Below are 12,898 nucleotides of genomic sequence, written 5' to 3' on the forward strand. Positions count from 1 at the left end.
CGAAATATTGGTAAAAATGAATATATTTACGTAATATCAAACTACATGAAAAACGTGAAAAAAGTCATTATTATACCAAATTTGAGGATTTTAACTTCGAATCATAGAGCGACGTTTCGTATTTTTTAGACCCTAGAAAAGACGTATAAAGATGTTGCTTCCAATACAAATTATAAAAATCAATGTGTTTTCATTAAAATTAACTAAAATAATCCTGATTTTCTGTTTATATTACCGATGGAAGATGTACACGTAAAACCGTTCTAATCCGGCTGAAACGTCGATATATGCAATAAAAACAGAACTTCTCCCCTTTTAAATATCGTACTCAGTATTTTAACGAGAAACATATAGATGATTGAAAATGAAGTATTTAAGGTTATTTTCTGATCAATTATGTGCTTCCATAATTTTTCTCGTATATATATTGAAATAAGAACAATAAACTAAAAATTCTCAAAAACGTGGAAAAACGGAAATATATCCTAATTCGATGATATTTTGTTTAAATCACATAAAGGAAAAGGGGATGATAAAGGTCAAAATATTGCTAAATTCTATGATTTTTAGTACAAAACAAAATGCAAGAAAACTTGCTTAAAAATGCAAAATTTGCGAAATTCTGAGATATGAAGGCAAAATCACATATCGTGAGAAAATATGAAGTAGTATCGAAATATTGGTAAAAACGAATATATATACGTAAAATCACACTACATGAATAACGTGAAAAAGTCACTATATTACCATTTTTGAGGATTTTAACTTCAAATCATAGAGCGAGGTTTCGTATTGCTAAGATCCAAGAAAAGACATATAACAATGTTGTTTATAATACAAATGATAAAAACCAATGTGTGTTTATTAGAATTAACTTAAATGTTCCTGATTTTCCGTTTATATTACCGATGGAAGATGTACACGTAAAACCGTTCTAATCCAACTGAAACGTTGATATTAATAAAATAAGAACAATAAACAGAAAATTCAAAAAAACTTGGAAAAACGGCAAAATATTGCCTAATTCTATGATATTTTGTTTAAATCACATAAAGGAAAAGGGGATGATAAAGGTCAAAATATTTCTAAATTCGATTATTTTTAGTACAAAACAAAATGCAAGAAAACTTGTTTAAAAACGCAAAATTTGCGAAATTCTGAGATTTGAAGGCCAAATCACATGTCGTGAGAAAACGTGAAGTAGTATCGAAATATTGGTAAAAACGAATATATATACGTAAAATCACACTACATGAATAACGTGAAAAAAGTCATTATATTACCATATTTGAGGATTTTAACTTCAAATCATAGAGCGAGGATTCGTATTATTTAGATCCAAGAAAAGACATACAAATAATAAAAATCAATGTGTTTTCATTAGAATTAACTAAAATGTTCCTGATATTCCGTTTATATTACCGATAGAAGATGTACACGTAAAACCGCTCTAATCCGGCTGAAACGTCGATATATGCAATAAAAACAGAACTTCTCCCTTTTCCAATATCTTACTCTGTATTTTAACGAGAAACAAATAGTTGATTGAAAATGAGGTGTTTAAGGTTAATATCTAATCAATTATGTGTTTGCATCGTTTTTATCGTATATTTAATGAATTAATAGCAATAAACTGAAAATTCACACAAACGTGGAAAAACAGCAAAATATTGCCTAATTCGATGATATTTTGTTGAATTATAATTGAAACGATATCACATAAAGGAAAAGGGGATGATAAACGTCAAAATATTGCTGAATTCGATGATTTTTAGTATGAAACAAAATGCAAGAAAACTTGCTTAAAATGCAATATTATGCGAAAATCTGAGATATGAAAGCCAAATCACATATCGTGATACTATATGAAATAGTATCGAAATATTGGTAAAAATGAATATATTTACGTAATATCAAACTACATGAAAAACGTGAAAAAAGTCATTATTATACCAAATTTGAGGATTTTAACTTCGAATCATAGAGCGACGTTTCGTATTTTTTAGACCCTAGAAAAGACGTATAAAGATGTTGCTTCTAATACAAATTATAAAAATCAATGTGTTTTCATTAAAATTAACTAAAATAATCCTGATTTTCGGTTTATACTACCGATGGAAGATGTACACGTAAAGCCGTTCTAAACCGGCTGAAACGTCGATATATGCAATAAAAACAGATCTTCTCCCCTTTAAATATCTTACTCAGTATTTTATCGAGAAACATGTAGATGATTGAAAATGAAGTATTTAAGGTTATTTTCTGATCAATTATGTGCTTACATTAATTTTTCTCGTATATATAATGAAATAATAACAATAAACTAAAAATTCAAAAAAACGTGGAAAAACGGCAAAATATTGCCTAATTCGATGATATTTTGTTTAAATCACATAAAGGAAATGGGGATGATAAAGGTCAAAATATTGCTAAATTCGATGATTTTTAGTACAAAACAAAATGCAAGAAAACTTGCTTAAAAATGCAAATTTTGCGAAATTCTGAGATTTGAAGGCCAAATCACATATCGTGAGAAAACGTGAAGTAGTATCGAAATATTGGTAAAAACGAATATATATACGTAAAATCACACTACATGAATAACGTAAAAAAAGTCACCATATTACCATATTTGAGGATTTTAACTTCAAATCATAGAGCGAGGATTCGTATTATTTAGATCCAAGAAAAGACATACAAAAGATAAAAACCAATGTGTTTTCATTAGAATTAACTAAAATGTTCCTGATTTTCCTATTATATTAACGATGGCAGATGTACACGTAAAACCGCTCTAATCCGGCTGAAACGTCGATATATGCAATAAAAGCAGAACTTCTCCCTTTTCCAATATCTTACTCAATATTTTAACGAGAAACAAATAGTTGATTGAAAATGAAGTGTTTAAGGTTAATATCTAATCAATTATGTGTTTGCATCGTTTTTATCGTATATTTAATGAATTAATAGCAATTAACTGAAAATTCACACAAACGTGGAAAAACAGCAAAATATTGCCTAATTCGATGATATTTTGTTTATATCTCATGAAAGAAAAGGGGATGATAAACGTCAAAATATTGCTGAATTCGATGATTTTTAGTACGTAACAAAATGCAAGAAAACTTGCTTAAAATGCAATATTATGCGAAAATCTGAGATATGAAAGCCAAATCACATATCGTGATACTACATGAAATAGTATCGAAATATTGGTAAACATGAATATATTTACGTAATATCAAACTACATGAAAAACGTGAAAAAAGTCATTATTATACCAAATTTGAGGATTTTAACTTCGAATCATAGAGCGACGTTTCGTATTTTGTAGACCCTAGAAAAGACGTATAAAGATGTTGCTTCCAATACAAATTATAAAAATCAATGTGTTTTCATTAAAATTATCTAAAATAATCCTGATTTTCGGTTTATATTACCGATGGAAGATGTACACGTAAAACCGTTCAAATCCGGCTGAAACGTCGATATATGCAATAAAAACAGAACTTCTCCCCTTTTCAATATCTTACTCAGTATTTTAACGAGAAACATATTGATGATTGAAAATGAAGTATTTAAGGTTATTTTCTGATCAATTATGTGCTTGCATAATTTTTCTCGTATATATATTGAAATAATAATAATAAACTAAAAATTCACAAAAACGTGGAAAAACGGCAAAATATTGCCTAATTCGATGATATTTTGTTTAAATCACATAAAGGAAAAGGGGATGATAAAAGTCAAAATATTGCGAAATTCGATGATTTTTAGTACGAAACAAAATGCAAGAAAACTTGCTTAAAAATGCAAAATTTGCGAAATTCTGAGATATGAAGGCCAAATCACATATCGTGAGAAAATATGAAGTAGTATCGAAATATTGGTAAAAACGAATATATATACGTAAAATCACACTACATGAATAACGTGAAAAAAGTCACTATATTACCATTTTTGAGGATTTTAACTTCAAATCATAGAGCGAGGTTTCGTATTGTTTAGATCCAAGAAAAGACATATGACAATGTTGTTTCCAATACAAATGATAAAAATCAATGTGTTTTCATTAGAATTAACTAAAATGTTCCTGATTTTCCGTTAATATTACCGATGGAAAATGTACACGTAAAACCGCTCTAATCCGGCTGAAACGTCTATATATGCAATAAAAACAGAACTTCTTCCCTTTCCAATATCTTACTCAGTATTTTAACGAGAAACAAATAGTTGACTGAAAATGAAGTGTATAAGGTAAATTTCTAATCAATTGTGTTTGCATCATTTTAATCGTATATTTATTGAATTAAAAGCAATAAATTGAAAATTCACAAAAACGTGGAAAAACAGCAAAATATTGCATAATTTGATGATATCTTGTTTATATCACATAAAGGAAAAGGGATGATAAACGTCAAAATATTGCTGAATTCGATGATTTTTAGTACGAAACAAAATGCAAGAAAACTTGCTTAAAATGCAATATTATGCGAAAATCTGAGATTTGAAAGCCAAATCACATATCGTGATACTACATGAAATAGTATCGAAATATTGGTAAAATGAATATATTTACGTAATATCAAACTACATGAAAAACGTGGAAAAAGTCATAATTATACCAAATTTGAGGATTTTAACTTCGAATCATAAAGCGACGTTTCGTATTTTTTAGACCCTAGAAAAGACGTATAAAGATGTTGCTTCCAATACAAATGATAAAAATCAATGTTTTCATTAAAATTAACTAAAATGTTCCTGATTTTCGGATTATATTACCGATGAAAGATGCACACGAAAAACAGTTCAAATCCGGCTGAAACGTCGATATATGCAATAAAAACAGAACTTCTCCCCTTTTCAATATCTTACTCAGTATTTTAACAAGAAACAAATAGATGATTGAAAATGAAGTATTTAAGGTTATTTTCTGATCAATCATGAGTTTGTATAATTTTTATCGTATATTTAATGAATTAATAACAATAAACTGAAAATTCCCAAAACGTGGAACAACTGCCTAATTCGATGATATTTTTTTTAAATCACATAAAGGAAAAGGGGATGATAAAGGTCAAATTAGGATTCGTATTATTTAGATCCAAGAAAAGACACACAAATGATAAAAATCAATGTGTTTTCATTAGAATTACCTAAAATGTTCCTGATTTTCCGTTTAAATTACCGATGGAAGATGTACACGTAAAACCGCTCTAATCCGGCAGAAACGTCGATATATGCAATAAAAACCGAACTTCTCCCTTTTCCAATATCTTACTCAGTATTTTAACGAGAAACAAATAGTTGATTGAAAATGAAGTGTTTAAGGTTAATATCTAATCAATTATGTGTTTGCATCGTTTTTATCGTATATTTAATGAATTAATAGCAATAAACTGAAAATTCACACAAACGTGGAAAAAAAAGCAAAATATTGCCTAATTCGATGATATTTTGTTTATATCACATAAAGGAAAAGGGGATGATAAACGTCAAAATATTGCTGAATTCGATGACTTTTAGTACGAAACAAAATGCAAGAAAACTTGCTTAAAATTCAATATTATGCGAAAATCTGAGATATGAAAGCCAAATCACATATCGTGATACTACATGAAATAGTATCGAAATATTGGTAAAAATGAATATATTTACGTAATATCAAACTACATGAAAAACGTGAAAAAAGTCATTATTATACCAAATTTGAGGATTTTAACTTCGAATCATAGAGCGACGTTTCGTATTTTTTAGACCCTAGAAAAGACGTATAAAGATGTTGCTTCCAATACAAATTATAAAAATCAATGTGTTTTCATTAAAATTAACTAAAATAATCCTGATTTTCTGTTTATATTACCGATGGAAGATGTACACGTAAAACCGTTCTAATCCGGCTGAAACGTCGATATATGCAATAAAAACAGAACTTCTCCCCTTTTAAATATCTTACTCAGTATTTTAACGAGAAACATATAGATGATTGAAAATGAAGTATTTAAGGTTATTTTCTGATCAATTATGTGCTTCCATAATTTTTCTCGTATATATATTGAAATAAGAACAATAAACTAAAAATTCTCAAAAACGTGGAAAAACGGAAATATATCCTAATTCGATGATATTTTGTTTAAATCACATAAAGGAAAAGGGGATGATAAAGGTCAAAATATTGCTAAATTCTATGATTTTTAGTACAAAACAAAATGCAAGAAAACTTGCTTAAAAATGCAAAATTTGCGAAATTCTGAGATATGAAGGCAAAATCACATATCGTGAGAAAATATGAAGTAGTATCGAAATATTGGTAAAAACGAATATATATACGTAAAATCACACTACATGAATAACGTGAAAAAAGTCACTATATTACCATTTTTGAGGATTTTAACTTCAAATCATAGAGCGAGGTTTCGTATTGTTTAGATCCAAGAAAAGACATATGACAATGTTGTTTCCAATACAAATGATAAAAATCAATGTGTTTTCATTAGAATTAACTAAAATGTTCCTGATTTTCCGTTAATATTACCGATGGAAAATGTACACGTAAAACCGCTCTAATCCGGCTGAAACGTCTATATATGCAATAAAAACAGAACTTCTTCCCTTTCCAATATCTTACTCAGTATTTTAACGAGAAACAAATAGTTGACTGAAAATGAAGTGTATAAGGTAAATTTCTAATCAATTGTGTTTGCATCATTTTAATCGTATATTTATTGAATTAAAAGCAATAAATTGAAAATTCACAAAAACGTGGAAAAACAGCAAAATATTGCATAATTTGATGATATCTTGTTTATATCACATAAAGGAAAAGGGATGATAAACGTCAAAATATTGCTGAATTCGATGATTTTTAGTACGAAACAAAATGCAAGAAAACTTGCTTAAAATGCAATATTATGCGAAAATCTGAGATTTGAAAGCCAAATCACATATCGTGATACTACATGAAATAGTATCGAAATATTGGTAAAATGAATATATTTACGTAATATCAAACTACATGAAAAACGTGGAAAAAGTCATAATTATACCAAATTTGAGGATTTTAACTTCGAATCATAAAGCGACGTTTCGTATTTTTTAGACCCTAGAAAAGACGTATAAAGATGTTGCTTCCAATACAAATGATAAAAATCAATGTTTTCATTAAAATTAACTAAAATGTTCCTGATTTTCGGATTATATTACCGATGAAAGATGCACACGAAAAACAGTTCAAATCCGGCTGAAACGTCGATATATGCAATAAAAACAGAACTTCTCCCCTTTTCAATATCTTACTCAGTATTTTAACAAGAAACAAATAGATGATTGAAAATGAAGTATTTAAGGTTATTTTCTGATCAATCATGAGTTTGTATAATTTTTATCGTATATTTAATGAATTAATAACAATAAACTGAAAATTCCCAAAACGTGGAACAACTGCCTAATTCGATGATATTTTTTTTAAATCACATAAAGGAAAAGGGGATGATAAAGGTCAAATTAGGATTCGTATTATTTAGATCCAAGAAAAGACACACAAATGATAAAAATCAATGTGTTTTCATTAGAATTAACTAAAATGTTCCTGATTTTCCGTTTAAATTACCGATGGAAGATGTACACGTAAAACCGCTCTAATCCGGCAGAAACGTCGATATATGCAATAAAAACCGAACTTCTCCCTTTTCCAATATCTTACTCAGTATTTTAACGAGAAACAAATAGTTGATTGAAAATGAAGTGTTTAAGGTTAATATCTAATCAATTATGTGTTTGCATCGTTTTTATCGTATATTTAATGAATTAATAGCAATAAACTGAAAATTCACACAAACGTGGAAAAAAAAGCAAAATATTGCCTAATTCGATGATATTTTGTTTATATCACATAAAGGAAAAGGGGATGATAAACGTCAAAATATTGCTGAATTCGATGACTTTTAGTACGAAACAAAATGCAAGAAAACTTGCTTAAAATTCAATATTATGCGAAAATCTGAGATATGAAAGCCAAATCACATATCGTGATACTACATGAAATAGTATCGAAATATTGGTAAAAATGAATATATTTACGTAATATCAAACTACATGAAAAACGTGAAAAAAGTCATTATTATACCAAATTTGAGGATTTTAACTTCGAATCATAGAGCGACGTTTCGTATTTTTTAGACCCTAGAAAAGACGTATAAAGATGTTGCTTCCAATACAAATTATAAAAATCAATGTGTTTTCATTAAAATTAACTAAAATAATCCTGATTTTCTGTTTATATTACCGATGGAAGATGTACACGTAAAACCGTTCTAATCCGGCTGAAACGTCGATATATGCAATAAAAACAGAACTTCTCCCCTTTTAAATATCTTACTCAGTATTTTAACGAGAAACATATAGATGATTGAAAATGAAGTATTTAAGGTTATTTTCTGATCAATTATGTGCTTCCATAATTTTTCTCGTATATATATTGAAATAAGAACAATAAACTAAAAATTCTCAAAAACGTGGAAAAACGGAAATATATCCTAATTCGATGATATTTTGTTTAAATCACATAAAGGAAAAGGGGATGATAAAGGTCAAAATATTGCTAAATTCTATGATTTTTAGTACAAAACAAAATGCAAGAAAACTTGCTTAAAAATGCAAAATTTGCGAAATTCTGAGATATGAAGGCAAAATCACATATCGTGAGAAAATATGAAGTAGTATCGAAATATTGGTAAAAACGAATATATATACGTAAAATCACACTACATGAATAACGTGAAAAAAGTCACTATATTACCATTTTTGAGGATTTTAACTTCAAATCATAGAGCGAGGTTTCGTATTGTTTAGATCCAAGAAAAGACATATGACAATGTTGTTTCCAATACAAATGATAAAAATCAATGTGTTTTCATTAGAATTAACTAAAATGTTCCTGATTTTCCGTTAATATTACCGATGGAAAATGTACACGTAAAACCGCTCTAATCCGGCTGAAACGTCTATATATGCAATAAAAACAGAACTTCTTCCCTTTCCAATATCTTACTCAGTATTTTAACGAGAAACAAATAGTTGACTGAAAATGAAGTGTATAAGGTAAATTTCTAATCAATTGTGTTTGCATCATTTTAATCGTATATTTATTGAATTAAAAGCAATAAATTGAAAATTCACAAAAACGTGGAAAAACAGCAAAATATTGCATAATTTGATGATATCTTGTTTATATCACATAAAGGAAAAGGGATGATAAACGTCAAAATATTGCTGAATTCGATGATTTTTAGTACGAAACAAAATGCAAGAAAACTTGCTTAAAATGCAATATTATGCGAAAATCTGAGATTTGAAAGCCAAATCACATATCGTGATACTACATGAAATAGTATCGAAATATTGGTAAAATGAATATATTTACGTAATATCAAACTACATGAAAAACGTGGAAAAAGTCATAATTATACCAAATTTGAGGATTTTAACTTCGAATCATAAAGCGACGTTTCGTATTTTTTAGACCCTAGAAAAGACGTATAAAGATGTTGCTTCCAATACAAATGATAAAAATCAATGTTTTCATTAAAATTAACTAAAATGTTCCTGATTTTCGGATTATATTACCGATGAAAGATGCACACGAAAAACAGTTCAAATCCGGCTGAAACGTCGATATATGCAATAAAAACAGAACTTCTCCCCTTTTCAATATCTTACTCAGTATTTTAACAAGAAACAAATAGATGATTGAAAATGAAGTATTTAAGGTTATTTTCTGATCAATCATGAGTTTGTATAATTTTTATCGTATATTTAATGAATTAATAACAATAAACTGAAAATTCCCAAAACGTGGAACAACTGCCTAATTCGATGATATTTTTTTTAAATCACATAAAGGAAAAGGGGATGATAAAGGTCAAATTAGGATTCGTATTATTTAGATCCAAGAAAAGACACACAAATGATAAAAATCAATGTGTTTTCATTAGAATTAACTAAAATGTTCCTGATTTTCCGTTTAAATTACCGATGGAAGATGTACACGTAAAACCGCTCTAATCCGGCAGAAACGTCGATATATGCAATAAAAACCGAACTTCTCCCTTTTCCAATATCTTACTCAGTATTTTAACGAGAAACAAATAGTTGATTGAAAATGAAGTGTTTAAGGTTAATATCTAATCAATTATGTGTTTGCATCGTTTTTATCGTATATTTAATGAATTAATAGCAATAAACTGAAAATTCACACAAACGTGGAAAAAAAAGCAAAATATTGCCTAATTCGATGATATTTTGTTTATATCACATAAAGGAAAAGGGGATGATAAACGTCAAAATATTGCTGAATTCGATGACTTTTAGTACGAAACAAAATGCAAGAAAACTTGCTTAAAATTCAATATTATGCGAAAATCTGAGATATGAAAGCCAAATCACATATCGTGATACTACATGAAATAGTATCGAAATATTGGTAAAAATGAATATATTTACGTAATATCAAACTACATGAAAAACGTGAAAAAAGTCATTATTATACCAAATTTGAGGATTTTAACTTCGAATTATAGAGCGACGTTTCGTATTTTTTAGACCCTAGAAAAGACGTATAAAGATGTTGCTTCCAATACAAATTATAAAAATCAATGTGTTTTCATTAAAATTAACTAAAATAATCCTGATTTTCTGTTTATATTACCGATGGAAGATGTACACGTAAAACCGTTCTAATCCGGCTGAAACGTCGATATATGCAATAAAAACAGAACTTCTCCCCTTTTAAATATCTTACTCAGTATTTTAACGAGAAACATATAGATGATTGAAAATGAAGTATTTAAGGTTATTTTCTGATCAATTATGTGCTTCCATAATTTTTCTCGTATATATATTGAAATAAGAACAATAAACTAAAAATTCTCAAAAACGTGGAAAAACGGAAATATATCCTAATTCGATGATATTTTGTTTAAATCACATAAAGGAAAAGGGGATGATAAAGGTCAAAATATTGCTAAATTCTATGATTTTTAGTACAAAACAAAATGCAAGAAAACTTGCTTAAAAATGCAAAATTTGCGAAATTCTGAGATATGAAGGCAAAATCACATATCGTGAGAAAATATGAAGTAGTATCGAAATATTGGTAAAAACGAATATATATACGTAAAATCACACTACATGAATAACGTGAAAAAGTCACTATATTACCATTTTTGAGGATTTTAACTTCAAATCATAGAGCGAGGTTTCGTATTGTTTAGATCCAAGAAAAGACATATAACAATGTTGTTTATAATACAAATGATAAAAATCAATGTGTGTTTATTAGAATTAACTTAAATGTTCCTGATTTTCCGTTTATATTACCGATGGAAGATGTACACGTAAAACCGTTCTAATCCAACTGAAACGTTGATATTAATAAAATAAGAACAATAAACAGAAAATTCAAAAAAACTTGGAAAAACGGCAAAATATTGCCTAATTCTATGATATTTTGTTTAAATCACATAAAGGAAAAGGGGATGATAAAGGTCAAAATATTTCTAAATTCGATTATTTTTAGTACAAAACAAAATGCAAGAAAACTTGTTTAAAAACGCAAAATTTGCGAAATTCTGAGATTTGAAGGCCAAATCACATGTCGTGAGAAAACGTGAAGTAGTATCGAAATATTGGTAAAAACGAATATATATACGTAAAATCACACTACATGAATAACGTGAAAAAAGTCATTATATTACCATATTTGAGGATTTTAACTTCAAATCATAGAGCGAGGATTCGTATTATTTAGATCCAAGAAAAGACATACAAATAATAAAAATCAATGTGTTTTCATTAGAATTAACTAAAATGTTCCTGATATTCCGTTTATATTACCGATAGAAGATGTACACGTAAAAGCGCTCTAATCCGGCTGAAACGTCGATATATGCAATAAAAACAGAACTTCTCCCTTTTCCAATATCTTACTCTGTATTTTAACGAGAAACAAATAGTTGATTGAAAATGAGGTGTTTAAGGTTAATATCTAATCAATTATGTGTTTGCATCGTTTTTATCGTATATTTAATGAATTAATAGCAATAAACTGAAAATTCACACAAACGTGGAAAAACAGCAAAATATTGCCTAATTCGATGATATTTTGTTGAATTATAATTGAAACGATATCACATAAAGGAAAAGGGGATGATAAACGTCAAAATATTGCTGAATTCGATGATTTTTAGTATGAAACAAAATGCAAGAAAAGTTGCTTAAAATGCAATATTATTCGAAAATCTGAGATATGAAAGCCAAATCACATATCGTGATACTATATGAAATAGTATCGAAATATTGGTAAAAATGAATATATTTACGTAATATCAAACTACATGAAAAACGTGAAAAAAGTCATTATTATACCAAATTTGAGGATTTTAACTTCGAATCATAGAGCGACGTTTCGTATTTTTTAGACCCTAGAAAAGACGTATAAAGATGTTGCTTCTAATACAAATTATAAAAATCAATGTGTTTTCATTAAAATTAACTAAAATAATCCTGATTTTCGGTTTATACTACCGATGGAAGATGTACACGTAAAGCCGTTCTAAACCGGCTGAAACGTCGATATATGCAATAAAAACAGATCTTCTCCCCTTTAAATATCTTACTCAGTATTTTATCGAGAAACATGTAGATGATTGAAAATGAAGTATTTAAGGTTATTTTCTGATCAATTATGTGCTTACATTAATTTTTCTCGTATATATAATGAAATAATAACAATAAACTAAAAATTCAAAAAAACGTGGAAAAACGGCAAAATATTGCCTAATTCGATGATATTTTGTTTAAATCACATAAAGGAAATGGGGATGATAAAGGTCAAAATATT

The sequence above is a fragment of the Procambarus clarkii genome, chromosome 53, assembly GCF_040958095.1.
Source record: "Procambarus clarkii isolate CNS0578487 chromosome 53, FALCON_Pclarkii_2.0, whole genome shotgun sequence".
NCBI classification, from domain to species: Eukaryota; Metazoa; Arthropoda; class Malacostraca; order Decapoda; family Cambaridae; genus Procambarus; species Procambarus clarkii.